The sequence below is a fragment of the Sus scrofa genome, chromosome 14 (genome assembly GCF_000003025.6).
Source record: "Sus scrofa isolate TJ Tabasco breed Duroc chromosome 14, Sscrofa11.1, whole genome shotgun sequence".
In the NCBI taxonomy this organism is placed as follows: Eukaryota; Metazoa; Chordata; class Mammalia; order Artiodactyla; family Suidae; genus Sus; species Sus scrofa.
This window is the reverse complement of record NC_010456.5, coordinates 91,674,236-91,696,236: the sequence shown is the minus strand read 5'-3', so window position 1 is coordinate 91,696,236 and position 22,001 is coordinate 91,674,236. Positions and strand designations below refer to the sequence as shown.

Genomic DNA, 22,001 nt, shown 5'->3' with positions numbered 1-22,001 from the left:
ACAAATGTAATATCAGTGAACTGTACACTTAAAAATGATTTAAGATGACAAATGTTATTCTCTGCATTTTACTACATTTTTAAAAAAGGTACAGTTTTATCTCCAAGCCACACTTTTGTGGAGCTACATCCCTTCAGAGGGTCTTCTTGGTCTAATTTGCCCAAAGGTGTCATAAAAGATAGCTGTGGCTCAGGGACCATATATCACAATGACTTTTTGGACAAATTTTGAGGAACATGTTGAGGATATAATAAGGGAATATATGCACAAAAATTAATATGTGTCCCAAAGAAGATCAAATCCAAATGTCCAAGAACATAAATGGTGGACTAATTTATCTTGAGAAAAGTTATAGTGTCTGAAAAGACTTGCTTCTGAAAAGAAATCCGTTCAGCCTTCACACAGAGGTAGAACAGAAACACATTTGTGCAAGACTAAGTAAACAGTCTTGATATGCTTGAAACACAGGACAAACAGGACCAAGCCCTCTGAGTTTGAAGTGATAAAATGCAGCCACACTGATTCTGAAAATGTTCTAAGTATTTTCAGTCACCCTCCATGACCATAAAACTATTCAATAATTTACCCAGAAGATGATTAATTTTAAGCAGTGCCATTTCTAATGAAACTGCTAAGATAAATTAACTACAAAAATGTACTTTCAGAGCTGACCTATAGAGCACAAGTATTAGATATAATCTAACTAAATGTTGGCAGGTGGCGGATTTGGAGATTAGAGAAACTTATTTTAATTCATTATTTTGGATTAATATTAGATACAAGATATATTGGAGGTCTCCAAATTTATGACTATTTTTGAAAGAATCATTATAGTTTATCTAAAAAGGGATTAGGTAAAATTTAAAGAGAAGACAGTACAGAACATATTCATCTTTTACTACATAACACAATATTACCTTTTTTTTTTTTTTTTTTTTTTTTTTTTGCTTTTTAGGGCCACACCTGTGGCATATGGAAGTTCCCAGGCTCGGGGTTGAATCAGAACTGCAGCTGCCCACTCTACACCACAGCTTCAGAAACATGGGATCCGAGCTGCATCCTTGACCTGCACCACAGCTCATGGCAGCACTGAATCCTTAACCCACTGAGCAAGGCCAGGGATCGAAACTGCATTCTCATGGATATTAGTCAGGTTTGTTACCACTGAGCCACAACGGGAACTCCAATACAATATTATCTTATTGATAATACTCTTACAAAATGTATTTGTTTCAGAGATACTAAAGGGCAGTTTCATGTATAAGCATTAGTGATTAGGGATTTGATATTAAAGGATTCAATGGAAAGAAATTATTGAAGGATGTTGATTCTCCCTAATTTTTCCATACATTTAAAACAATTCCCATTGAATACACCATGTGACCACTTTAAGACCTAGCCAAAAAAAAAAAAATGAAAAACATGAATTCTATTAGATTATATATAAGAAAAATCATTTTACTAACAGGTGTGAAAGTATCGTGTGATTCAGAGATAAATACAAGCATACTGATAGTGACTCTAGTATGATATTAAATGAGAGGTGAAAAATGCTTTGATTATTTAGAAAGCAAGATTGACTGGATAACCCCTCTGGAAGAGCAGAAATAGATATAGATCACTATCTCATGATGGATTTAATTCAAATTGATTAAAATTTTAAATATAAAACTGGAAAACATTAGGTCTCAAAACAATATGGTGAATCTTTATGTAATCTTGGTGAGGAGATAGAATTTCTAAATATGATCCCAAAGGCAGAACCCTCCCTCAGAGGGAGAGCTTTAAAAGATTTCATGCATAAATTATACAAATCAGCAACATTTTTTTCAGGTACTTCAGGAATGGTCACAAAACTGACTATGATTAGGACACTGAGGATACTCCCAACGGTGCTGCAAATCCCCCAAACAGAAAACAGCGATCCATAGCCATTGACTTCAATACAATATTTAGGAAAAAAAATTTAAAAATATCCACTCTCATCTCCCCCATTCATCTCCAAAGAAACCCCCAGAAAAACAAACCACAAACACACAGTAATCCTTAGCATTTAGAAACTTAAAACTAAAACAACTTTGGAGTTCCCACTGTGGCTCAGTGATGACAAGCCTGACTAGTGTCCACGAGGATGTGGGTTCAATCCCGGGCCCCACTCAGTGGGTTAGGGATCCAGTGTTGCCATGAGCTGTGGTGTAGGTTGCAGACGAGGAGGCTTGGATCTGACATTGCTGTGGCTGTGATATAGGCCAGCAGCTATAGCTCTGATTCAACCCCTAGCCTGGGAACTTCTATGTGCTGGTGTGGCCCAAAAAACAAAACAAAAAAACTAAAACAACTTTATATCGAATTCTCAGTTTAGAGCAAAAATTAAAATTGAAGTTGAAGAAGGAGGAACAGTTAAAACATTACACAGCTACATCTGTGGGCTGGAGCCAGCACATCACTGCCAGGGATATTTCACAACTTTCAAAGCTTTTAGTAAATCATAATGCAAAATGGAAGGCAGGGCACACTTTTCGTTTTTTCCTTGCCATATAATTAATGAAACCCCAAAGAGAACAAATCCTTTAAAATGAAGGGGATGGAATGGGTTTGTTTAGGGCAGGTTATCAAGCTGACATGGGATTTCAGAAAATGTTGAGGCAATGGGAAGGAAACAGGGGCATCTAAGCATATGAAAAAGAAGAGGAAGCCCCCAAAACAGAATAGGGTCACAGAAGGGGCTGTAGCAAAGGTGGGAAGCCCTGGTCCTTAACAAGTCTACAGAGATCGCTAAGCTCTTGGCACCCTTGACTGCCTATGCAGACCCAAGGCAGTTAATTGCCCCCACTCCCCAGTACACACAGTTTTAATTCCTTCTCCACCTTCTATCATAGAATGAAAAGCTGTCTAGCATGGATGCAGTAGCCAAAAATCAAAGACCAAATCATGAGAGTACTTTTTTGTTTTTTTTTGTTTTTTGTTTTTTGGTTTTTTTTGCTTTCTTAGGGCGGCATATGGAGGTTCTCAGGCTAGGGGTCCATTTGGAGCTGTAGCTGCTGGCCTACGCCACAGCCACAGCAACTTTTGATCTGAGCCGCATCTGACCTACACCACAGCTCATGGCAACGCCAGATCCTTAACCCACTGAGTGAACCTGCAACCTCATGGTTCCTAGTTGGATTCCTTCCTGCTGCGCCACGATGGATACTCCCATGAGACTACTGAAGAAAAGGCAAAGAAGCCTGAAACATGAGAAGCCTGAAACATGGCACCCAAGATCAAAGCCATCGTCATTAAGGGTCTTCTCTGCACATGTTTCACCTCCTACCCCAGTTGTCATTTTAGGGAATGAATAAGTGGGAGAGAATCTGAGAAAGTCAGCCTTTCCCTCCAACCCGTAAAGACTATTTGGTGTAAAAGATCAAAATAAATTAGTTTTTACACAGAGATTGTTTTCCTTAATCACTAGCAGTTGGGGTTCATGAAGGAGGTCAGTTCAGCTATAGATAAAAACAAGGAGTTGCAGTGTGAGTTAAAATGCATGAGCCTACTACATCTCAACCCATCTTATACCCTCAGCAAGTTTACAGTTTTCTGAGCATCCATCTACATGGACTGGTGTTTTCCAATCTCCATCAAACACTCAAAAACTATCTGGCTTGTCCATTCTTTCTTTCTTTCAGCTATAGTGGAAGGTGTCTCTCTTCTTCCAGTGAAACCATAGTTACTGCCCTTGAACCCATGTTCACCACCTGTCTTGTCCTATGATAACATCCCCTTTTGTCTTTTCATCCTTTAAAATTATGACTTACATATGAAAAATAGCTTCTGCATGATCTCCTATTAATGTCCTGTTGTCCGCATTCAAACCTGTGCAGTTTTTATAGGGTCAGGAGCTACTCTGAGGCTCTGTTGCCTTCCAGTTGTCTAAGTATTGGCTAAGACAGGTTGGTAGGGATGGCAAATAAATACTGAAGGGCTAAAGCCAGCCCAAGTGGCCTGCACCACAAGTGGTATAGTCCACTTGCTATAGAAGTGGTGCTCTGAGACTTGTCCCCAAGCCTGCTTCCTTTTAGTCAGATTGCTTTTGAAAAATACTAGGGGATAGGGAAAGTGGAGGGTATGTTTCCCATGTGGTCTTAAAGAGCCCAAGAAATCCATCATCAGGGGTGCATTTGACCTGAACAATACCTCTTCCTGCATTGTCTTCATAGGTTGAGAGATTGGCAGGATATATGCTTCTTTCTCACCTCTCTGCTGAGTTATGCTAAAGGAAGAAAGAACCTTAACTAGGCAGGCAGTGACCACTTATGGAATGTCTGCCAAAGAAGGGAATCTGGAGATTTGTCCATTTCATGTGTCATTCATTCTTGTGTTGTTTTCAGAGCAGTTATCTCGTCGTAAATAAAATGAATAGCTTTTTCCTTTTCTTTTAGAGAAAAGCAGATGTTGATTTGTGGAAAGACAGACGGTTTTGAGCAGAAGACCTTAGAAGAAAAGTCTTTCTAGGAGGAATTTTCCAAGAGGAAATCCTGTCTGCTTAGCCAGGTGAGAGGCACAGTGGAAATGGGAGGTGCCCACAGCTTCAGGAAGTTCTGTTTGGGCCTCCCTGCACATTCAATAAGAAGAATGAATGTCACTGTATTCAGCTTCTGGCTCCTTTGTTTTCCAGAAGGAGGTTATTATCTGGAGATTAGCAAACTCTGACTTCAGGAAATTGTTGATGAGGCATCTCTTTGGATCTGTTTCTTTTACCATACTTTGAATTTGAAAGAGTTATTCATTAAAAGCAAGAGCTTGGCCTGCCTGGTGGAAATTATAGTAAGAGAACGGATGGTGTCAGCAAGGGCAGTGCCCGAGCTATCTATAGAGCAATGAATGAAAGCATCAGACCTATATCCTAGAGGATGGGGAAATGAGGTGGAAGGCCAGGGCACAAAGCTTTGAGATGGACTCACAGCTTGTGAATAGAAAGCTCCACCAGGACAATCCTGCAGGACACTGGGAAGTAAAAGCAAAGCATGCCCTTATTTACCATTTTTTTTAAGGAAAAAAATTCTCTGCTGAAGGAAATATCCTATATCTGCACTAATATGGTAGCCAGTAGTTACATGTGGCTTTTGAGCATGGGAAATGTGGCTAATGAAAGTGAAGAAAATTGTATTAAATGAATTGAACTAAATTCATTTTAATTACTTTGTATTTAAATTCAAATAGCCATGTGTAGCTTGTGGCCACCATACTGAATGGGCAGATCTAAAGGGCTCTCTGAATTTTGAAATAACTTGGAATTTATCTTAAAAGAGAAGAGGAACTTAAAAAAAAGAATTTAGAGTATATTTGTTGATATACAAACCCATAATCTCATTCATAGGCAAACAAGTAAACAAACAAAAGTCTCCCCAAACAAAATTCAGACATATTGGCAAATCAGATGATATTGATAGTTGTTAATACTAGAAACAGCTTCATTCCAGGATCAGTAGGCTTAAGTGGAAACTTTTAAATGCTAGAGGAGAGCCAGTAACAGGTAGTGTCTTGGTGAGTTTGGAAGGGATAGTGTGGGGTATAGATATCATGAGAAAACATAGGGGACAAAAGAGAGCTTGGTACTGATCACAGAAAAAAGAATAGCTTGATATTGTGAAGTGAGATGTCCTCTTCTTTACTCATGTCCAATGTCCTTTCCTAACCAGTAAGGTCACCAGGGATGAGGGACACAGTAGGAAGTGCCAGCATTCCAAGTATGGGAAATTAACCAGGAAACAGTTGGTCTTAGGCTGTTCTTCAATCCAACAGGATAAAGAGAATGAAGAGATATGGTAATCAGTGTCCAGGATCACAGACAGAAGGGGCATGAGAGAGAGAGAAAGGCAGGGAGGAAAACTGGAGAGTCTTCTGAGTGGCCAGGCTGCCATATCCTAAGTTTCCATTCATTTAATTCCACTAATATTTATTGAGCATATTAACATTTATGTAGTTCTTGGAGTTAGTGATCCATGAGTGAACACGAGACATGATACCTGCCCTCCGTGAACTAAAATCTACCAGGGAAGGCAGGAGTTGACTATATCATCATACTAAGAATTAATTAATCTCAATGGTATTGGTGGCTGTGAAAGCATATGACTAGCAAACTTGAGCTCTGGAGATGGCAGGGCTGAGACAAAGCCTCCCTTAAGAAATCATATTTCAATCAGTGGCTGCAAAAGCTCAGTTGGGAGAGCGTTAGACTGAAATGTCTTTAGGTGCTCTCCAGAAGAAGGAAGGAAAAGAACATTCCAGAAAGGGAAGTCATTCGGAGCTCTGATAGAGCAGAGTGACTGGAGGCAGGAAACAGGGAGGAAACATTAGGCAGGGGAGAATCACACAGGGCCTGGGGCACACTCCAGGATTTTGGCCCTTTATCCTAAGGGATTTTTGGTGGACTCTGCTCCTAAAAACATGCTTTATGTCCTGAGAATGCAGAGCCGGCCATCTGGGAGCAGCACATCCTCTTCTCCCTCCACGGCTGATACAGGGATGAGGGAGAGGTCTGCCAGAATTTGGTCTAGCAGAGTAGGCTGACAGTGGTGTCCAGACTATTCTGGACAACTTTGACACTAAGAATGAATTTTAATTCCACAGAGCCTACCTTATTTGGTGTTTCTGTAGAGCAGTGCCTCACGCCCAAGGTCATTACTTAACTGAATGGCATTGGGGCCCTTGAAGGGCACATTCACCCGGTGATGAAAGAACATGAATTTGTGGTGGCAACTTTCCTACAAGGGACGCTCACAGAATCTGGCCCATACTCCCACTCATTTCTAACAGAACAGAAGGTTAACATTTAATGGAAGAGAACGGGTCTATAAGAAACCCAGTTGCGGAGTCCTGAGTTCTCCGATTGCCCCGCCCACCCGCGCAGATGCTTGTTGCTTGTCTTTTCCGCATTCCGGGGCTAGGGGCGCTGTGTGCAGCCTGAAGCCTAGGCTAGCCAGCAAGCCAGTGCGCTTGCGCGGCGGCAACCTCCACCACCTGCGGTGGAAACATGGGCGAGATAGGCTCGACCGCAGGGACAAGGGGGGACCCTGGAAGCTGCTGCAGCAGGCGCGGCTGGCCTAGACGAGATGGCAGAGTGTTAGGACGACGTGGCCTCCGTCATGAAGGCGGTGACCAATCTCAACAAACCTCTCCAATAAAGACCGAAACCTCCCCTTCGTGGCCTACAAGAACATGGAGCGAGCCCAGCAGCATGGAGCAGAAAACCACGGCTAAACGGAAATGAGAAGAGACTGGATGAGGTTCAGGCTTACCGGGAGAGGATGGCGAGGGAGCTGGAAATGGTGTGCAACGACGTGCTGAGTCTGCCAGACAAGTTCCTCACGAAGAATTGCAGTGATTTCCAGAATGAGAGCAAGGACTTCTACCTGAAAATGAAGGCAACTACTACCGCTACCTGGCAGAGGCGGCTCCCTGAGAGAAGCCAAACAGTGCGGTCGAAGCATGGGGCGCTGCCTACAAGGAAGCCTTCGAAATCAGCAAAGACCACGCGCAGCTGAGGCCCGCATCCCATGGGCCGGCCCTCCTTCTCAGTGCTGTACCAGGAAATCCAGAACGCACTGAGCAGGCCTGCCTCCTTAGCCTTCAATGATGCCATAGCCCTGCTGGACACGTTAAAGGAGGATTCCTATAAGGACTCCATGCTCATCAATGTAGCTGCTGCCAGGCCGCCTCACTCTCTGGACCAGCGGACCGGGAGGAAGACAGAGCAGGAGAAGGCAACTGAGGGGCTTCGCCACTCCCCCTACCACCGCTCCTAGCGCATCGCCACCCATCCTTCCTCATCACCATCATTAAGTATCTCCTGCTACACCTCTCTGTATGGCAGCGACTCCAACCTCCAGGAAGCAGTTCCCAATAAATTCATGGGCATTGCTGGACTGACTGCCGGTTGCTTTGAGCTCACGGGAGCTCCCTTTTCGAATTGTGTACACAGGTGAGTTCTGAAGGTTGCATTTTGTTATGCCTGCTGATGTAGGTGAAATGCGGGAGAAAGCACTAGGGGAGTTGGAAAGGAGAATTAACCAATGCAGGCTATAGTTGGTATTTAAATGATCCATTTAAAACAAGCTGATAGTGTTTTGTTTAGCAATACAGTTTAGCGTGCAAAAATGATTTCATCCCTCTCATCTCATTCTTCAGCTAGTGGGAAACTGTTAAGGGAAGCTGAGATCACTTGCTTCTTTCTATCAGGTTCATAACTGCCTAACATGAGGTTTCAGTAGTGCCTTGTTTTGCCTCTTTAAATTATGATGTGCATAAACCTTCTTTTCAATGCAATGCATCTAGGTTTGATACCTGCAACTTTTTCTTAGTAGTGATTGTTTTAGAATCATGGATTAATTTTCGTAATTTTTTGATGATTGCCCTTGTGTATTCTGACAGCACCATGCATGTCAGCCCACATCAATCCAGATTGGTGTTTATGAAATGCCAGGCTTCTAAATTAAACATTTTGGAATTCAATGAGTAAATAAATGTTGCTTTGGGGATACTAAGAAAAGAAAAAACCAAAGTCCAGGTGAAACCTGACAGGCAGCCATGGGGAGACCTGGAGGAGGTTTTCCAAGTGTAGCTGACCTGGCCCAGTGTATTTGGACGTTGCCTCTAGTGTCCTGCTGTGGTTTTTTACCGGTCTACATTTTTTAGGACTTTACAGATGCTTCTTGAGTAAAATAAAGAAATTTGAGAGAGGTGTATTGAAAGGAATTGAAGTTTGCCTGGTTTCAAAGAGTCATTGACCTATTACTTGCTTTTATTTGACATAAAAATCAGGACCAAAAGAGTAACTATGTGTAAATGATGATGAAGATGATCTGGATTTGTAAGAACAGTAAAAGGTTTATAAAACACAGTTCAGTAAATGAATATTATGTAGTGGCTCTGTTGTGTACACCATTGTACTGAGAGAGTCAGAAAAGAGTGGAGAGACAGAAAAGAAAATCATGGACTTGGAGAACAGACTTATGGTTGTCAAGGGGGAGGGGAGAGGGAGAGGAAGTGGGTGGACTGGGAATTTTGGGTTAGTAGATGCAAACTATTGCCTTTGGAATGGATAAGCAATGAGATCCTGGTGTATAAAAAAAAAGCAGAATAAGGGAAGGATATGATACTGCTGACTTATTTTCTGGTTTTACCAAAAGTAAACTCTCTTGGAGAATTTTATTTAATTTTTATCAGTTTGTCTTTGGTTAAAGGGATTTCAGACATTCTGAAATAGAAGAGAGAGAATTAGGATGAATCCTCTTGAAACCCCTTAATAACAATGAAAAATAATAAAAATAATAACAGGAAAAAAAAAAAAAGAGTGGAGAGAGAGAACCACTTCTGTGGGTGAGGCACTGAGGGGGTCCTTCTGCATCTGTGTGGTGTTTTATAGTATGTCCACAATCTCTTTAACCCTGTTTGAAAAGTAAACTCTATTTTTACTGTCCTTAAGTGAAAGCAGCACTTGGTGACCACCCTTGACAAACAGATTTGGGTAGAGGTGGTGATGTGTAGGCATTCCAAGACTAGGTCATAAAAGGCACTGCATCGTTTTCCAGGATCACTTGCTCCAGGGAAAGCTGAACATCATGGTAGTTCTCTTAAGCAGCCCTATAGAGAAATCCACAGGATGAGGAACTGAGGCCTCCTGCCAAAATGCATCTTGGAAGATACCCTCCAGCTCCAGCCAAGTCTTCAAATGACTTGCAGCTTCATGAGTGGCCCTGAATCAGAACCCCCCAGCTGAACTGCTTCTGGATCCCTGACCATGAGAAACAATGGGGGATGACAAATGCTTGTTGTTTTTAGCTGCCAGATTTTGGGGTAATTTATGTGGCAATGAATAATTAATGCAAACAACAATAATAGCTAAAATGTGTTGAGTCTTTAATATGTACCAAGGACTCTTCTAAGCATTTTACACATGTTAACTGGTTTTTTTTCTCTGTTTTTCAGATGAGGAAACTGAAGTCCAGAGGTTAAATAACTTTCCCAGGGAAGTACATAGTAAGTGACTTAAATATAGCCAGTCTCCTTCCATATGTGTTCTATCTTATGTATGTTTGTTTTACTGCTGTACTGTTTATTTTCCTTACTCTAAGTCCCACAATGTCGGGGAGGTAGTCTGCCCGTTTCATTGGAACCCAGCAGAGTGCCTAGAATACAGTACACTTGGAATAAAAATTCATGTAAATTGAATGAATAGATGATAAAGAAGTAAAATTAAAGAAATTATTACACACTAGCTCTTTGCCAATGATGGCTGAACTTTTGGATCTGACAAAGAGAAATATATGGAAACTTCACTCTTGGGTGATGTTAGTGTATCCTTTCATTAAGAATCTGAAAATTTGGACTTTATTTTGTTGCCAATTTTAGATGGTGCACAATGCCCTAATCTAATCCAGAAACCCAGTGTTTCACAAATTTGCACTTAAATCCAAGGGAAATTGGAAATAACCTAAATACCCAACATTAGAGTTTAATAAATGATGGCACTTTGGTGCAATAAAATTTTGTGTAACCTCTAAAATTATAAAACTATGTTGAATGAAGAAAAAATGTTTCAGAGTTCCCATTGTGGTTCAGTGGGTTAAGAATCCAGCTAGTATCCTTGAGGATGTGGGACCAATCCCTGGCCTCACTCAGTGGGTTAAGGATCCAGCATTGCTGCAAGCTATGGCATGGATTGTGGCATGGGTCACAGATGCAGCTTGGATCAGATTCTGCTTTGCCGTGGCTGTGGTGTAAGCCAGCAGCTGCAGCTCTGATTCGACCCCTAGCCTGGGAACTTCCATATGCCATAGTGTAGACCCTTAAAAGAAAAAAAAAAAATTTCAAACAATATTTATTTGAAAATAGCAGAAACAAAGTAAATTTTAGGCAAATTTGTATTATATACATTGTATAGTTACTAGAAATAATTAAACATATTTATTTATACTCCATGGAATGACCTCAAAGACATATTTATTTCAAATGTCTTTGCTTCTGGGTCCTGTCAGAGGACAGAAGAAGGAAATATATGTGTATATACTGACCCATATGTATGTATGCATATATATATTTAACATATGTATTTCTATATGTAGCTATCTGTATACGTATTAATCTAAACATGCATTTCAACTATTTCCTCAACTCTAATCTATTCCAGGATGGAACATTTTGGCCTCTTGCCCTATATTATCTGTTAACTTCCACTCCAGTGGTGAAAAACCTGCCTCCTGCCATCTGTATGCTGCAAACTCATCCTCCAGAAGGTAAGGCGAAATAAAAACTTTCTTAGAAAAACAAAAACTGAGGAAATTCATCACCAGCAGACCTGTCCTGGAAGGATTGTTTCAGACATTCTTCAGGTAAAAGGAATTATGGTACAGGTGAGAGAAACTGTCTACATAAAGAAAAGAAGAACGTTGGAGAAGAAATAAAGGTAAAATAGAATCTTTATTTCTCTATTTTTTAATTTACCTTAAAAAATTGTGTATGGTAATAATAGTAATTTTTTGGTAATAATAGTAATTGTTTGGTAATTGTAGCATATGGATAGGTGACATAAATGAGTGACCGTGGTAATATCACGTCAAGAACCAGGACCTCTTGAACATGGTTTTAAACACCCTTGTTCTCCACAGACAGCTGTCTCCACTGTAATCTTTACAGTGATTTGATAACACTGGGCATAGGCAAAGCTTCCAGTCAGTATCTCATCTCAGCCATTTAATCTAGTAAAAGTGAAACAGGACATTAGTCCTCACATGGGCTAAGGAGCCGGGGAGATAATAGAAGAAGAAATTAGAAGAGACTGAAGACACATGCCCACTTTTGTAAGCTGGAGCCACAGGTACTGGGGCCTGAGAGTAGGAGATCAGAAGCCATTTAAACAGAATGGAGTATGGTATGGGTGAGGCTTGTGAGCTGAGCAGCAGAGCACAGGAATTTCCACTGCTGTAGTTCTTTCCTTAGTCCATTGTTTTCCTGGGGCTACGTGTTGAATTCACCTGAGATGTGGGTATGCTTTGCTTCCCTCAACTGGTATTGAGTGACTTGGGGTATAACCTTTCAAACTGTCGAGTATTGGAGTTGGCTGAAGTTGTGTTAAACCTGCAATTTGTTTCTCTCACTTAAAGGGGTAGGACTGGTTGGTTCCAACGATGTTCCTCTGGAGGAGCTGCGAAAGGAGGAACTGGTCTGAGGCCCTGCACTATCCACATAGTACAGTGTGTTCTTGGTGTGTAGAGGGAAGAATGACCACAGGGAACCCCACACATCTATAGGAAACAATGCTTATAACAAATGCATACTTAAAGTGGAATTGCTGTACTGGGCTTTCACTTCTGACAAAGCATTGAGAGTTGGGGTAAAATGCCCCTAGAATCTGAAAACAAATGTCTCTTCTGAGACTCACATGTCATAAAGTGAAGAAATATTTTCTCTTCTTCGAACTTATTATAAGAATTCTTTACTCAGAAGAGATTTGGCTTTTTTGGGAAATTTGCTGTATAAGACTACTGAGGGGATAAAAACAAGCTTCTAGGACCTGGGTTTTGGGCTGATGCCTAGTTCCCATGAGGAAGAGAAAAACTCTGCCTAATAAATGGTAGAAGGAGGAATTCGATGTTCCTACAGAGACAAAGCCAGGAGGGAAGATGAAAGAGCAAGACAAAGGAAGAAGTATTGTCACTTATGGAAGGAGATGGTTAAGGGCTCTGGAGTTGAGAACAAATCCAAAAAGGGCAAAGAGAAATGTCTGATGGTGTTATGTTTTATTATGTTGGGTTTGGATGATGCAAGCTTCTCTGCCATCTCCTTTATAAAATTGCTACTGCTATGGGGTATGTGGATTGGGGTGTGGGTGAATTTTGAAGAGAAGAGGGAGATCCAAACAGCAGACTGCGCCTGTGTTATTGATGGGAGAGGCTCTTTGCCAGAACTCATTTGGAATAAGGTGTGTGTGTGTGTGTTTCCCTGGATTAAGGGAGGGTGAGTGATGGGAGAGGATCTTTGCCAGAAGTCATTTGGAATAAGGTAGGGGTGTGTGTGAGTGTGTGTGTGTATGTGTGTGTGTGTTTCCCTGGATTAAGGGAGGGTGAGTGAAGCCTCAAAATCCTTTAAGTCTTGGCTGAATAGGAAAGTTCACACTCGACCATGTGAACTACAGTGTGGAAACTTAGTAGTACCAGTATACTTCTCAATATTTAGGGGAGGTTGACTAATTTGTTCATTGTGGCAGCCTATATCATGATCCTTTAAATAAAATAGGCCCATGAGGGAGAGAGGAAGGGCTTGAGAATTAAAAGCCAGACAAAGCCAATATTTCAGAATAGGATGGTATCCTTTGAAAAGCTTTCCATAGCAAATGAAAGTTAAATATTTTCTTCTTCACCTTTCCTTTAGAGAAGTGGTTTTTGAAGTGTGGATCTTTAACCAGAAACATTAGCATCACCTGAAACTTGTTGGAAATACATACTATTGGGCTTCATCCCAGACACACTGAATTAGAATCTCTGGATATGGGACCCTGAAATCTGTGTTATAACAAACCCTTCTAACATAAGATAGAGTTTGAGAACAATTGTTCTAAAGCATTGAATCTTAAATTGAATTTAGTGAATCTGATGGGAAAAAAATGTATATATGCTATTATTTTCACTAACTATTTAGAATTTCCTTCAATTGTGAATATAATCCCCAAAGCCCAGTAGTATTAAGAATGCCTGTTTTTTCATTGATAGGAAAAAACATATATCAGCTTTATTCAGATATAATTTGCACATCAGAAAATTCACTTAACAATGTTTAAGTCAGTAGTTTTTGCTATATTCACAGAATTTTGCACTCAGCATCATAATCAAATTTAGGACATTTTCTTTACCACAACAAGAATATGGTATTTTGTGATTGGTTTTCCCACTTATGTAATGTTTTTAAGAATCACCCATATTGTAGCATATATCAGTGCTTCATTAGTTTTCATTGTCAGGTAATATTCCATTGCATGTATATAAGATATTTTATTTATCTGTTTATCAGCTCATGGACATTTGGGTTGATTCTACTTTCTGGGAATGCTGGGAATGCTGCTGGGAATATTCATGTATAAGTTTTTGTTTGGACATATGTTTTTATTTCTCTTGAATATACCCCTAGGGATGAAATTGCTGGGTCATATAGTAACTATGTTTAACCATTTGAGGAATTGCCAGACTGTTTTGCAAAGTGGCTGCACCATTTTTACTTTCATTCCCACCAGCAATGTATGAAGGTACCAAATTCTTCACATCCTTGTCTGACTCTTGTTATTATCTGACTTTCTGACCACAGCTATCCTATTGAATATAAAGTGGTATCTCACTGTAGTGTTTTTTTTTTTTTTTTTTTTTTTGTCTTTTTGTATTTTTAGGGCTGCATCTGCAGCATGTGGAGGTTCCCAGGCTAGGAGTCTAATTGGAGCTACAGCTGCTGGCCTATGCCACAGCCACAGCAATTCCAGATCCGAGCTGTGTTTTTGACCTACACCACAGCTCACAGCAACGCTGGATCCTTAATCCACTGAGCGAGGCCAGGGATTGAACCCGAAACCTCATGGTTCCTAGTTGGATTCGTTTCCGCTGTGCCGCAATGGGAACTCTCTCACTGTAGTTTTGATTTGCATTTCCCTGATGGTTAATGATGTTGCATCCTTGTATAAGCTTTTTGGGCATTTGTATATCTCCCTTGGAGAAATGTTTGTTTAGATCTGCTGCCTATTTGAATTTGGGTTGTCTTTTTATTATTGATTTAAAAGAGTTTTTTATTCTAGATAAAAGTCAACTATGGGAGTTCCCGTCTTGACACAGTGAAACAAATCCAACCAGCATCCGTGAGGATGAGGGTTCAATCCTTGGTTTCACTCAGTGCCATGAACTGTGGTGTAGGTCGCAGACATGGCTCAGATCCTGCATTGCTGTGGCTGTGGTGTAGGCTGGCAGCTGTAGCTCCAATTTGACCCCGAGCCTGGGAACTTCCATGTGGCTTGGATGTGGCCCTAATAAGCAAAAACAAAGAAAAAGTCAGCTATCAGATATGTGATTTGTAGATGTTGTCTTCCCTTCTGTGGACTGCATTTTTACTTTTTAGTGATACTCTGAAACACAAATGATTTCAGTTTTGTTAGAATCCAATTTACCTATTTTTCCTTTTTTAACTTGTGCTTTTGGTGTCTTATCTAATGAACCATTGCCTAATAAAAGGTTACAAATATTTATGCCTATGTTTTCTCCTAAGACATTAAGGGATTTTGTCTTTACATTTAGGTCTTTATTCCACTGTAAGTTCATTTTTGCATATGGTGTGAGGTGGGGGTCCAGAATTATTCTTTTGCATGTGGGATAGCCTATTTTTGAACATTGTTTCTTGAAAAGACTATTCTTTCCTCACTGAATTATATTTGGACCCTCTTTGAAAACCAGTTGATGATCAGAGTGAAAGTTTATTTCTTGGCTTCCAATTCTGTCCCTTTGACCTCTGTGTCTACCTTTTTGCTAGTACTAGGCTATCTTGAATACTATAGCTTTGTATTAAGTTTTGAAATTGCCAAGTGTAGGTCCTTCAACTTTGTTCTCTCTTTTCAAGATTGTTTTGGCTATTCTGGCCCCTTGCATTTTGATATTTTATAATAAGCTTGTCAATTTCTGCAAAATAGGCAGCTCGAATTTTGATAGGGATTGTAATGAATATATAGATCGTTTTTGGTAGTATCACCATCCTACCAATATTAAATCCTGAAATGCATAAACTGAGAATGTCTTTCCATTCATTTAGGTCTTTAAGTTCTTTCAGCAATGTTTATAGTTTTCAGAGTATAAGTTTGCACTTTTTAAAAATTTATTCTTAGTTATTCTTTTTGTTCACACCAATAACATGATAACAAATTAACATAATAAATATAATAATGTAAATAACTTTTAAATTTTAATTTAATTTTCTGATTATTCATTTCAAATGTACAGATATACAGTTGACTTTTTATTAATGATTTTTATTATTTTACATTATATCTGGTTTACAGTGTTCTGTCAATTTTCTACTGTACAGCAAGGTGGCCCAGTCACACATACATACATATATTCTTTACATTCTTTTTTCTCACATTATCATGCTCCATCATAATGTATATGGTAATGAGAGATAGTAAAACTATCTCTATTTGCAGATAACATGATCTTTATGCAGAAAATCCTGAGGAATTCACTAAAATATAGTTAGTATAGTAAACAATTGAGCAAGTTTAGTAAACAATATCAACATTGTCAGTTGACTTCTGTATATTGATGTTGTTTACTGCAAACTTGCTTAGTGGTTTATTCTAATTTTTTTTTTTTTAGTGAATTCCTTAGGATTTTTCTGCATAAAGATCATGTTATCTGCAAATAGAGATAGTTTTACTATCTCTTATTACTATATACATTATTTATGGAAGATAGTTTCTTCCATATTAGTGTGGATGCCATTTATTTATTGTGCTTGCCTAAATGGTCGGGCTAGAATCTCCAGTACAACATTAAATTGAAGCAGGGGAAAGCACGCATCTTTATCTTGTTCCTGATCTTAGTGGGAAAGCATCCAGTCTTTGATGTTAACTGTGGGTTTTCAAGGATGTCCTTTATCAGGTGGGGCAGTTTCCCTTTTGTTTTAGTTTTTTGGCTACTTTCATTAATAAAGGGCTTTGGATTTTATTAAATGCTTTTGCTGTGTCTATTGAGATGAACAAGTGATTTTTTTTTGGTCTTTTGTTCTGTAAATATAGTGTATTCATTAATTGGTTTTCTAATGTTTAACCAGCCTTACATTCTTGGAATAGATCCCACTTAGTAATGGTTTGGAATCCTTTTTATATGTTACTGAGTTCAATTTTATAGTATTTTGCTGAAGATTTTTGCTTTCATATCTTTGTCTATTTTTGGTATCAAGGTAATATTGTCCTCACACAATGAATTGTGAAGTGTTCCTTCCTCTTCTAAAATTTGAGTGAGTTTGTGAGGAATTGTTTTTAATTCTTAAATGTGTAGTAGAATTTACCAGTAAAGCCGTTTGGGACTGGACTTTTCTTTGCGGAATTTTTTTGATTGTTAATTCAGTCTCTTTGTTTTGAGACTATTCAGACTTCCATTGCTTCTTTAGTCAGTTTTAATATTTTGAGTCTTTGTAGAAATTTGTCCATTTCATCTAGTTTATATAATCTATTACTTTATAGTTGTTCATAGTACTTTATAGTCTTTTTATTTCTACAAGTTTGGTGGTAATATTCTCTTTCATTTGTTTGGGGTTTTTTGGGTTGTTTTATTTTGTTTTCGGCCACACCTACAGCATGAGGAAGTTCCTGGGTCAGGCATTTGTGGTTTTAATGATTTGAGTCTTCACTCCTTTTTTTCCTTTGACAGTTCAGCTAAAGTTTGTTGATTTTATTTATTTTTTTGTTAAGTATCAAATTTTAGTTTTGTTCATTTTCTTTGTTGTTTCTCTATTCTCCGTTTCATTGATTACTACTGTTATTTCTTTCCATATGCTTGTTTTTAAGTATAATTTGTTCTTTTTCCAATGTCTTAAGGTGGAAAGTTATTGACCTTCTTCTTTCTTTCTTTCTTTATTTGTCTTTTGTCTTTTTAGGGCTGCACCCATGGCATATGGAGGTTCCCAGGCTAGGGGTCTAATTGAAGCTGTTGCTGCCGGCCTACACCAGAGCCACAGCAATGCCAGATCTGAGCCACATCTGTGAGCTACACCACAGCTCACGGCAACGCCAGATCCTTAACCCAGTGAGCAAGGCCAGGGATCAAACCCGCAACCTCATGGTTCCTAGTCAGATTCGTTTCCCCTGCGCCAAGATGGGAACTCCTGATCTTTTTTTTAAATGTAGGTTTTTATAGCTGTATATTTCCCTCTGAACAATACTTTAATTATATTTGGTATGTTTTGGCATTTGATCCTTTCATTTTCATTCATCACAAAGTATTTTCTAATTTTCCTGGTGATTTCTTCCTCAGCTCATTAGTTATTTAGGAGTTTGTTGTTTAATTTCAACATGTTTGTGAATTCCCCAACTTTCTTCCTGCTGTAAATTTCTGAGTTTTTTTCTGTTGTGGTCAGATAGCAGATTTCGTATGATTTCAGTCCTTTTAAATTTGTTAAAGTTTGTTGTATATCTTAGCATATGATTTATTGTGGAGAATGTTCCATGTGCATTTGGGAGGAATATGCATTCTTCTGTTCTTAGGTGGAATGTATATCTGTTAAGTCTAGTTAGTTTATAATGGTGTCAACTGATATTCTGCTGGTATTCTGCTTAGTTGATATTCTTAGTTCTTGCATATATTATTGAGTCAGGCATTCAAGTCTATAGAATATTATTATATTGTAGTATATTATTGATGAATTATCTATTTATTCTCACCAATGGAAATTTTCTACATTTTCAGATATATTACAATTTCCAAAAATCTCAAAATGCCCATCTACTTTGAAATTGCAGTAGTTATTATACCTGCTGCAAATTATTTTTATTTAATGTATACATAAATAAACATGATTTTAAAATAATTTTATAACAGTATTTTAATATAATCAGCTTCATCTATACATTTATTTATAATAATTTATGCATAAGATAAAAGAGGAAATAGAACTGGAACCTTGAACACATGTGAGGATGGGCCAGGGTTAAGGAAGATTATGGGTGTGGACTGGCACCAAGAAGGAATAGAGATTGTTCAATTTTGAGAAGGAAGCAGAACGAAATTTGCTATGGGGGGGTCCTCACTTCAGTGAGCATGAGGAGTGTCAAGATACAGTTTTCTAAGATGAAATGTAGTAGACAGAAAATCATAAAAAAGAAGAATACAGGTCAGTCTTTCTGGTACTTCCAGCTTCCCAGGGTTCTCACAATCAGTCTTGTAGCCAGAAAACTGAGCTTTATTAGCCCTGCTCTGATGCATGATTCTTGCAGCCGTTCCCCCATCCAGGGTCAGATTGCAGGAAAAGAAAGGAAGGAAAAAGAGCAATATGGGTTCACTCCACCTTTTTGTGATCACAACTCCTCCAATTGAAAAGTTGATGTCCATAGTATTTTTAGGTGTCTTTGAGCCGCTGTGGTCTGGGATGTGGAATAATAGTACAAAAAAATGAAGAAATAATGGCTGAATATTTCCCCAATTTAACAAAATATATAAGCCCACAAGAAGCTCAGTGAACCACAAGCAGGGTAAACCCAAAGAAATCCATGCAAAACACAACATAATAAAATTACTGAACAATGAAGGCAAAAAAAAAATCTTGAGAGCAGCAAAAGAAATAACAGGAAATAATGATTTGAATGGGTGTAGATTTATAACCACAAATTGTGGAAATCATAAGGACGTGGCATATTTTTAAAGGACTGAAAGCAAAGAGTAGTCCCTCCAGAATTTCTGTATTCAGCAAAAACATCCTTTAGGAATAAAGATAAAATAAGGATGTTCACAGATGAAGGAAAATTAAAAGAGTTTGTTGCCAGAAGTGCTATAAAAGAAATTCTACAGTAAATTCTTTCAATAAAAGTAAAATTGTTAGGGGGAAACTTGAAACATGAGGGATGAAGGAAAAGCAACAGAGATTCTGGATGAATATAGTAAACTACTTTTCCTTTCAATTCTTTAAAATATGATGGATGAATGAAAGCAAATATTATAACATTTTGTCAATGAGTTTCAGTGCACATAGATGTAGTACTTCAGATAACTACCACATAAAAGAGGGTGGTGAAAGGGACCTGTGTATTGGTAAGGTCTATACATTTCTCTTGAAGTTATAAAGCATTGACTCTAGATTTTTAAAGTTTAATATGTTTATTATAATCCCTAGAGCAATCACTGAGACAAACAGACAAACAAACAATATAGAAAGATATATTCAAAACAGGAGATAGATGAAAATAGAATATTAAAAAATGCTCAAATATACCAAAAGAAGGCAGGAAAGAGGAAGCAAGAAAATGGAAAACAGAGGTAATAAGCATAAATCAGATATAAAATGTTAAACTAAATTTAAATATATCAGTAAGTACATTAAATACAAATGGTCTAAACACACCAATTAAGAGACAGATTGTTAGAATGGATAAACAAACACATGACCCAACTGTACACTGTATATAATGGTAATGTGACAGGTAGGTTAAAAACTAAAGGTTGGAAGAATATGTACTGTGCAAACACTAAAATAATGCTGGAAAGTAAACTTTAGAGCAAAGAAAAGTACCAGGGACAAGAAAGAAAATTAATGATAAAAGAGATAATTTCCTTAAAAGACAGTGTAGTCATAAGTGTGTGGAACCAAAAATACAAGCTTCAAAATGTGTAAAGAAAAAGATGGCAGATCTGAAAGGATTAATAAACAAGCCCACAGTCTTAGCTGAAGACTTCAGTACTCTTGTCAGTGATAGATAGCACTAATGGAAAGAAAATCAGCAAGATTTTAGAAAAACGGACAATACTATGTAATAGATGGATCCAACTGACATTTATAGCATTGTCTGTGCAAACAGCAGAATACACATTTCAGAGGAAAGTAGAAAATATTTTGAACTTAGTAAAAATGGAAACTTGCATATAAAATTTGTGAAATGTAAGGAGATGTGGAGTGGTATCAGGGAAATTTACAGAATTAACTGGGTTTTTTTTGGAAAATAGGGAGGAGTTTCAAATACATAACCTAATCTTCCATCTTAATGCTCTAGGGAAGAAAAGAGAAAATACTATCAAAGCAAGCTGAAGGAAAAAGATAATAAAGATAAAACCAGAAATCAATGAACTTTAAAACAGAAAAACAATAGAGAAAAATCAATAAAACTCAAAGCTGATGCTTTAAAAAATAAATCTCTGGAAAGACTGACAATGATAAAAGGAGAGGAGACACCAAGTTATTAATATCTGGAATAATAGAAGGGATATCACTATAGATCTTGCAGACATTAAAAATTAGCAAAACTTATGAACAGCTTTATGCTCATAATATTGACAATGTAGAAAAAAATGGACTGTTGACAGTGGGGAGAGGGAAGGAAAGAGAGTCAGACTAGGAGTAGGAAATTAAGAGGTATAAACCGCTATGTGTAAAATAAATAGCTACAAGGATATATTGTATACCACAGCAACTATGGCCAATATTTTATAGCTATAAATTCAGTATAACCTTTAAAAATTGTGAGTCACTGTGTTGTACACCTGAAACTTAAATAATATTATAAATCAACAATACTTCAATTAAAAAACCTGAAAAAATGGACCATATCCTTAAAAACCACAAATTATCAAAAGTCATTCAAAATTAAACTGACAACCTCTATGAAACAAATTGACTATGTTGTTCAAACTCTTCTGAAAAAGAAATGTCCAGATCCAGATGGGTTCACTGGCAAATTCTGAAATATATTTAAAGAATAAATACTGCCAATTCTATACAGTATTGTCCAGAAAATGGAAGAGGGGGAAACACTTCCAAACTCATTTTATATAAGCCCTAAGTTAGTTGTCCTTTGGGAGTGAAACAGGGATAAGAAATATATAAATATTATTTTAAGACTTTTACAGGGGATTTGATTTTTAATCATGTGTATCCATTACTTTAATTATAATTATAATTAAACATAAGCACCCTGGTTGCAGGTCTTAGAGTCACCCCGCACAGAGCTCCCAGTTATATTTTCCTGTAGACTTCTACCACGGGAAGTCAGGTGACTTGACTGTCATTCTTCCCTCTAAAATATGTTCTTTCCTAGCAACTTCAGAGCTGCCCCAGAGGACTTTCAATTGCAAGACATCTCACTTCCCTCATATCAGCTCTTTTATTGCTAATTTCCTATTAATAAGGTCCTTGGTCTACCCAAATGGGATGAGTACAGAGGTTTTTTTTTTCCACAATCGGCCTCAGGAGAACAATCAATGAGGTTCTCAGAAAAGAATGCATATTGAGGA

The 22,001-nt window shown here is 38.2% G+C and overlaps 1 pseudogene; it reads left to right on the top strand.

The window, feature by feature from the left end:
- Positions 7,110 to 14,367, top strand: LOC100155384 (annotated as a pseudogene).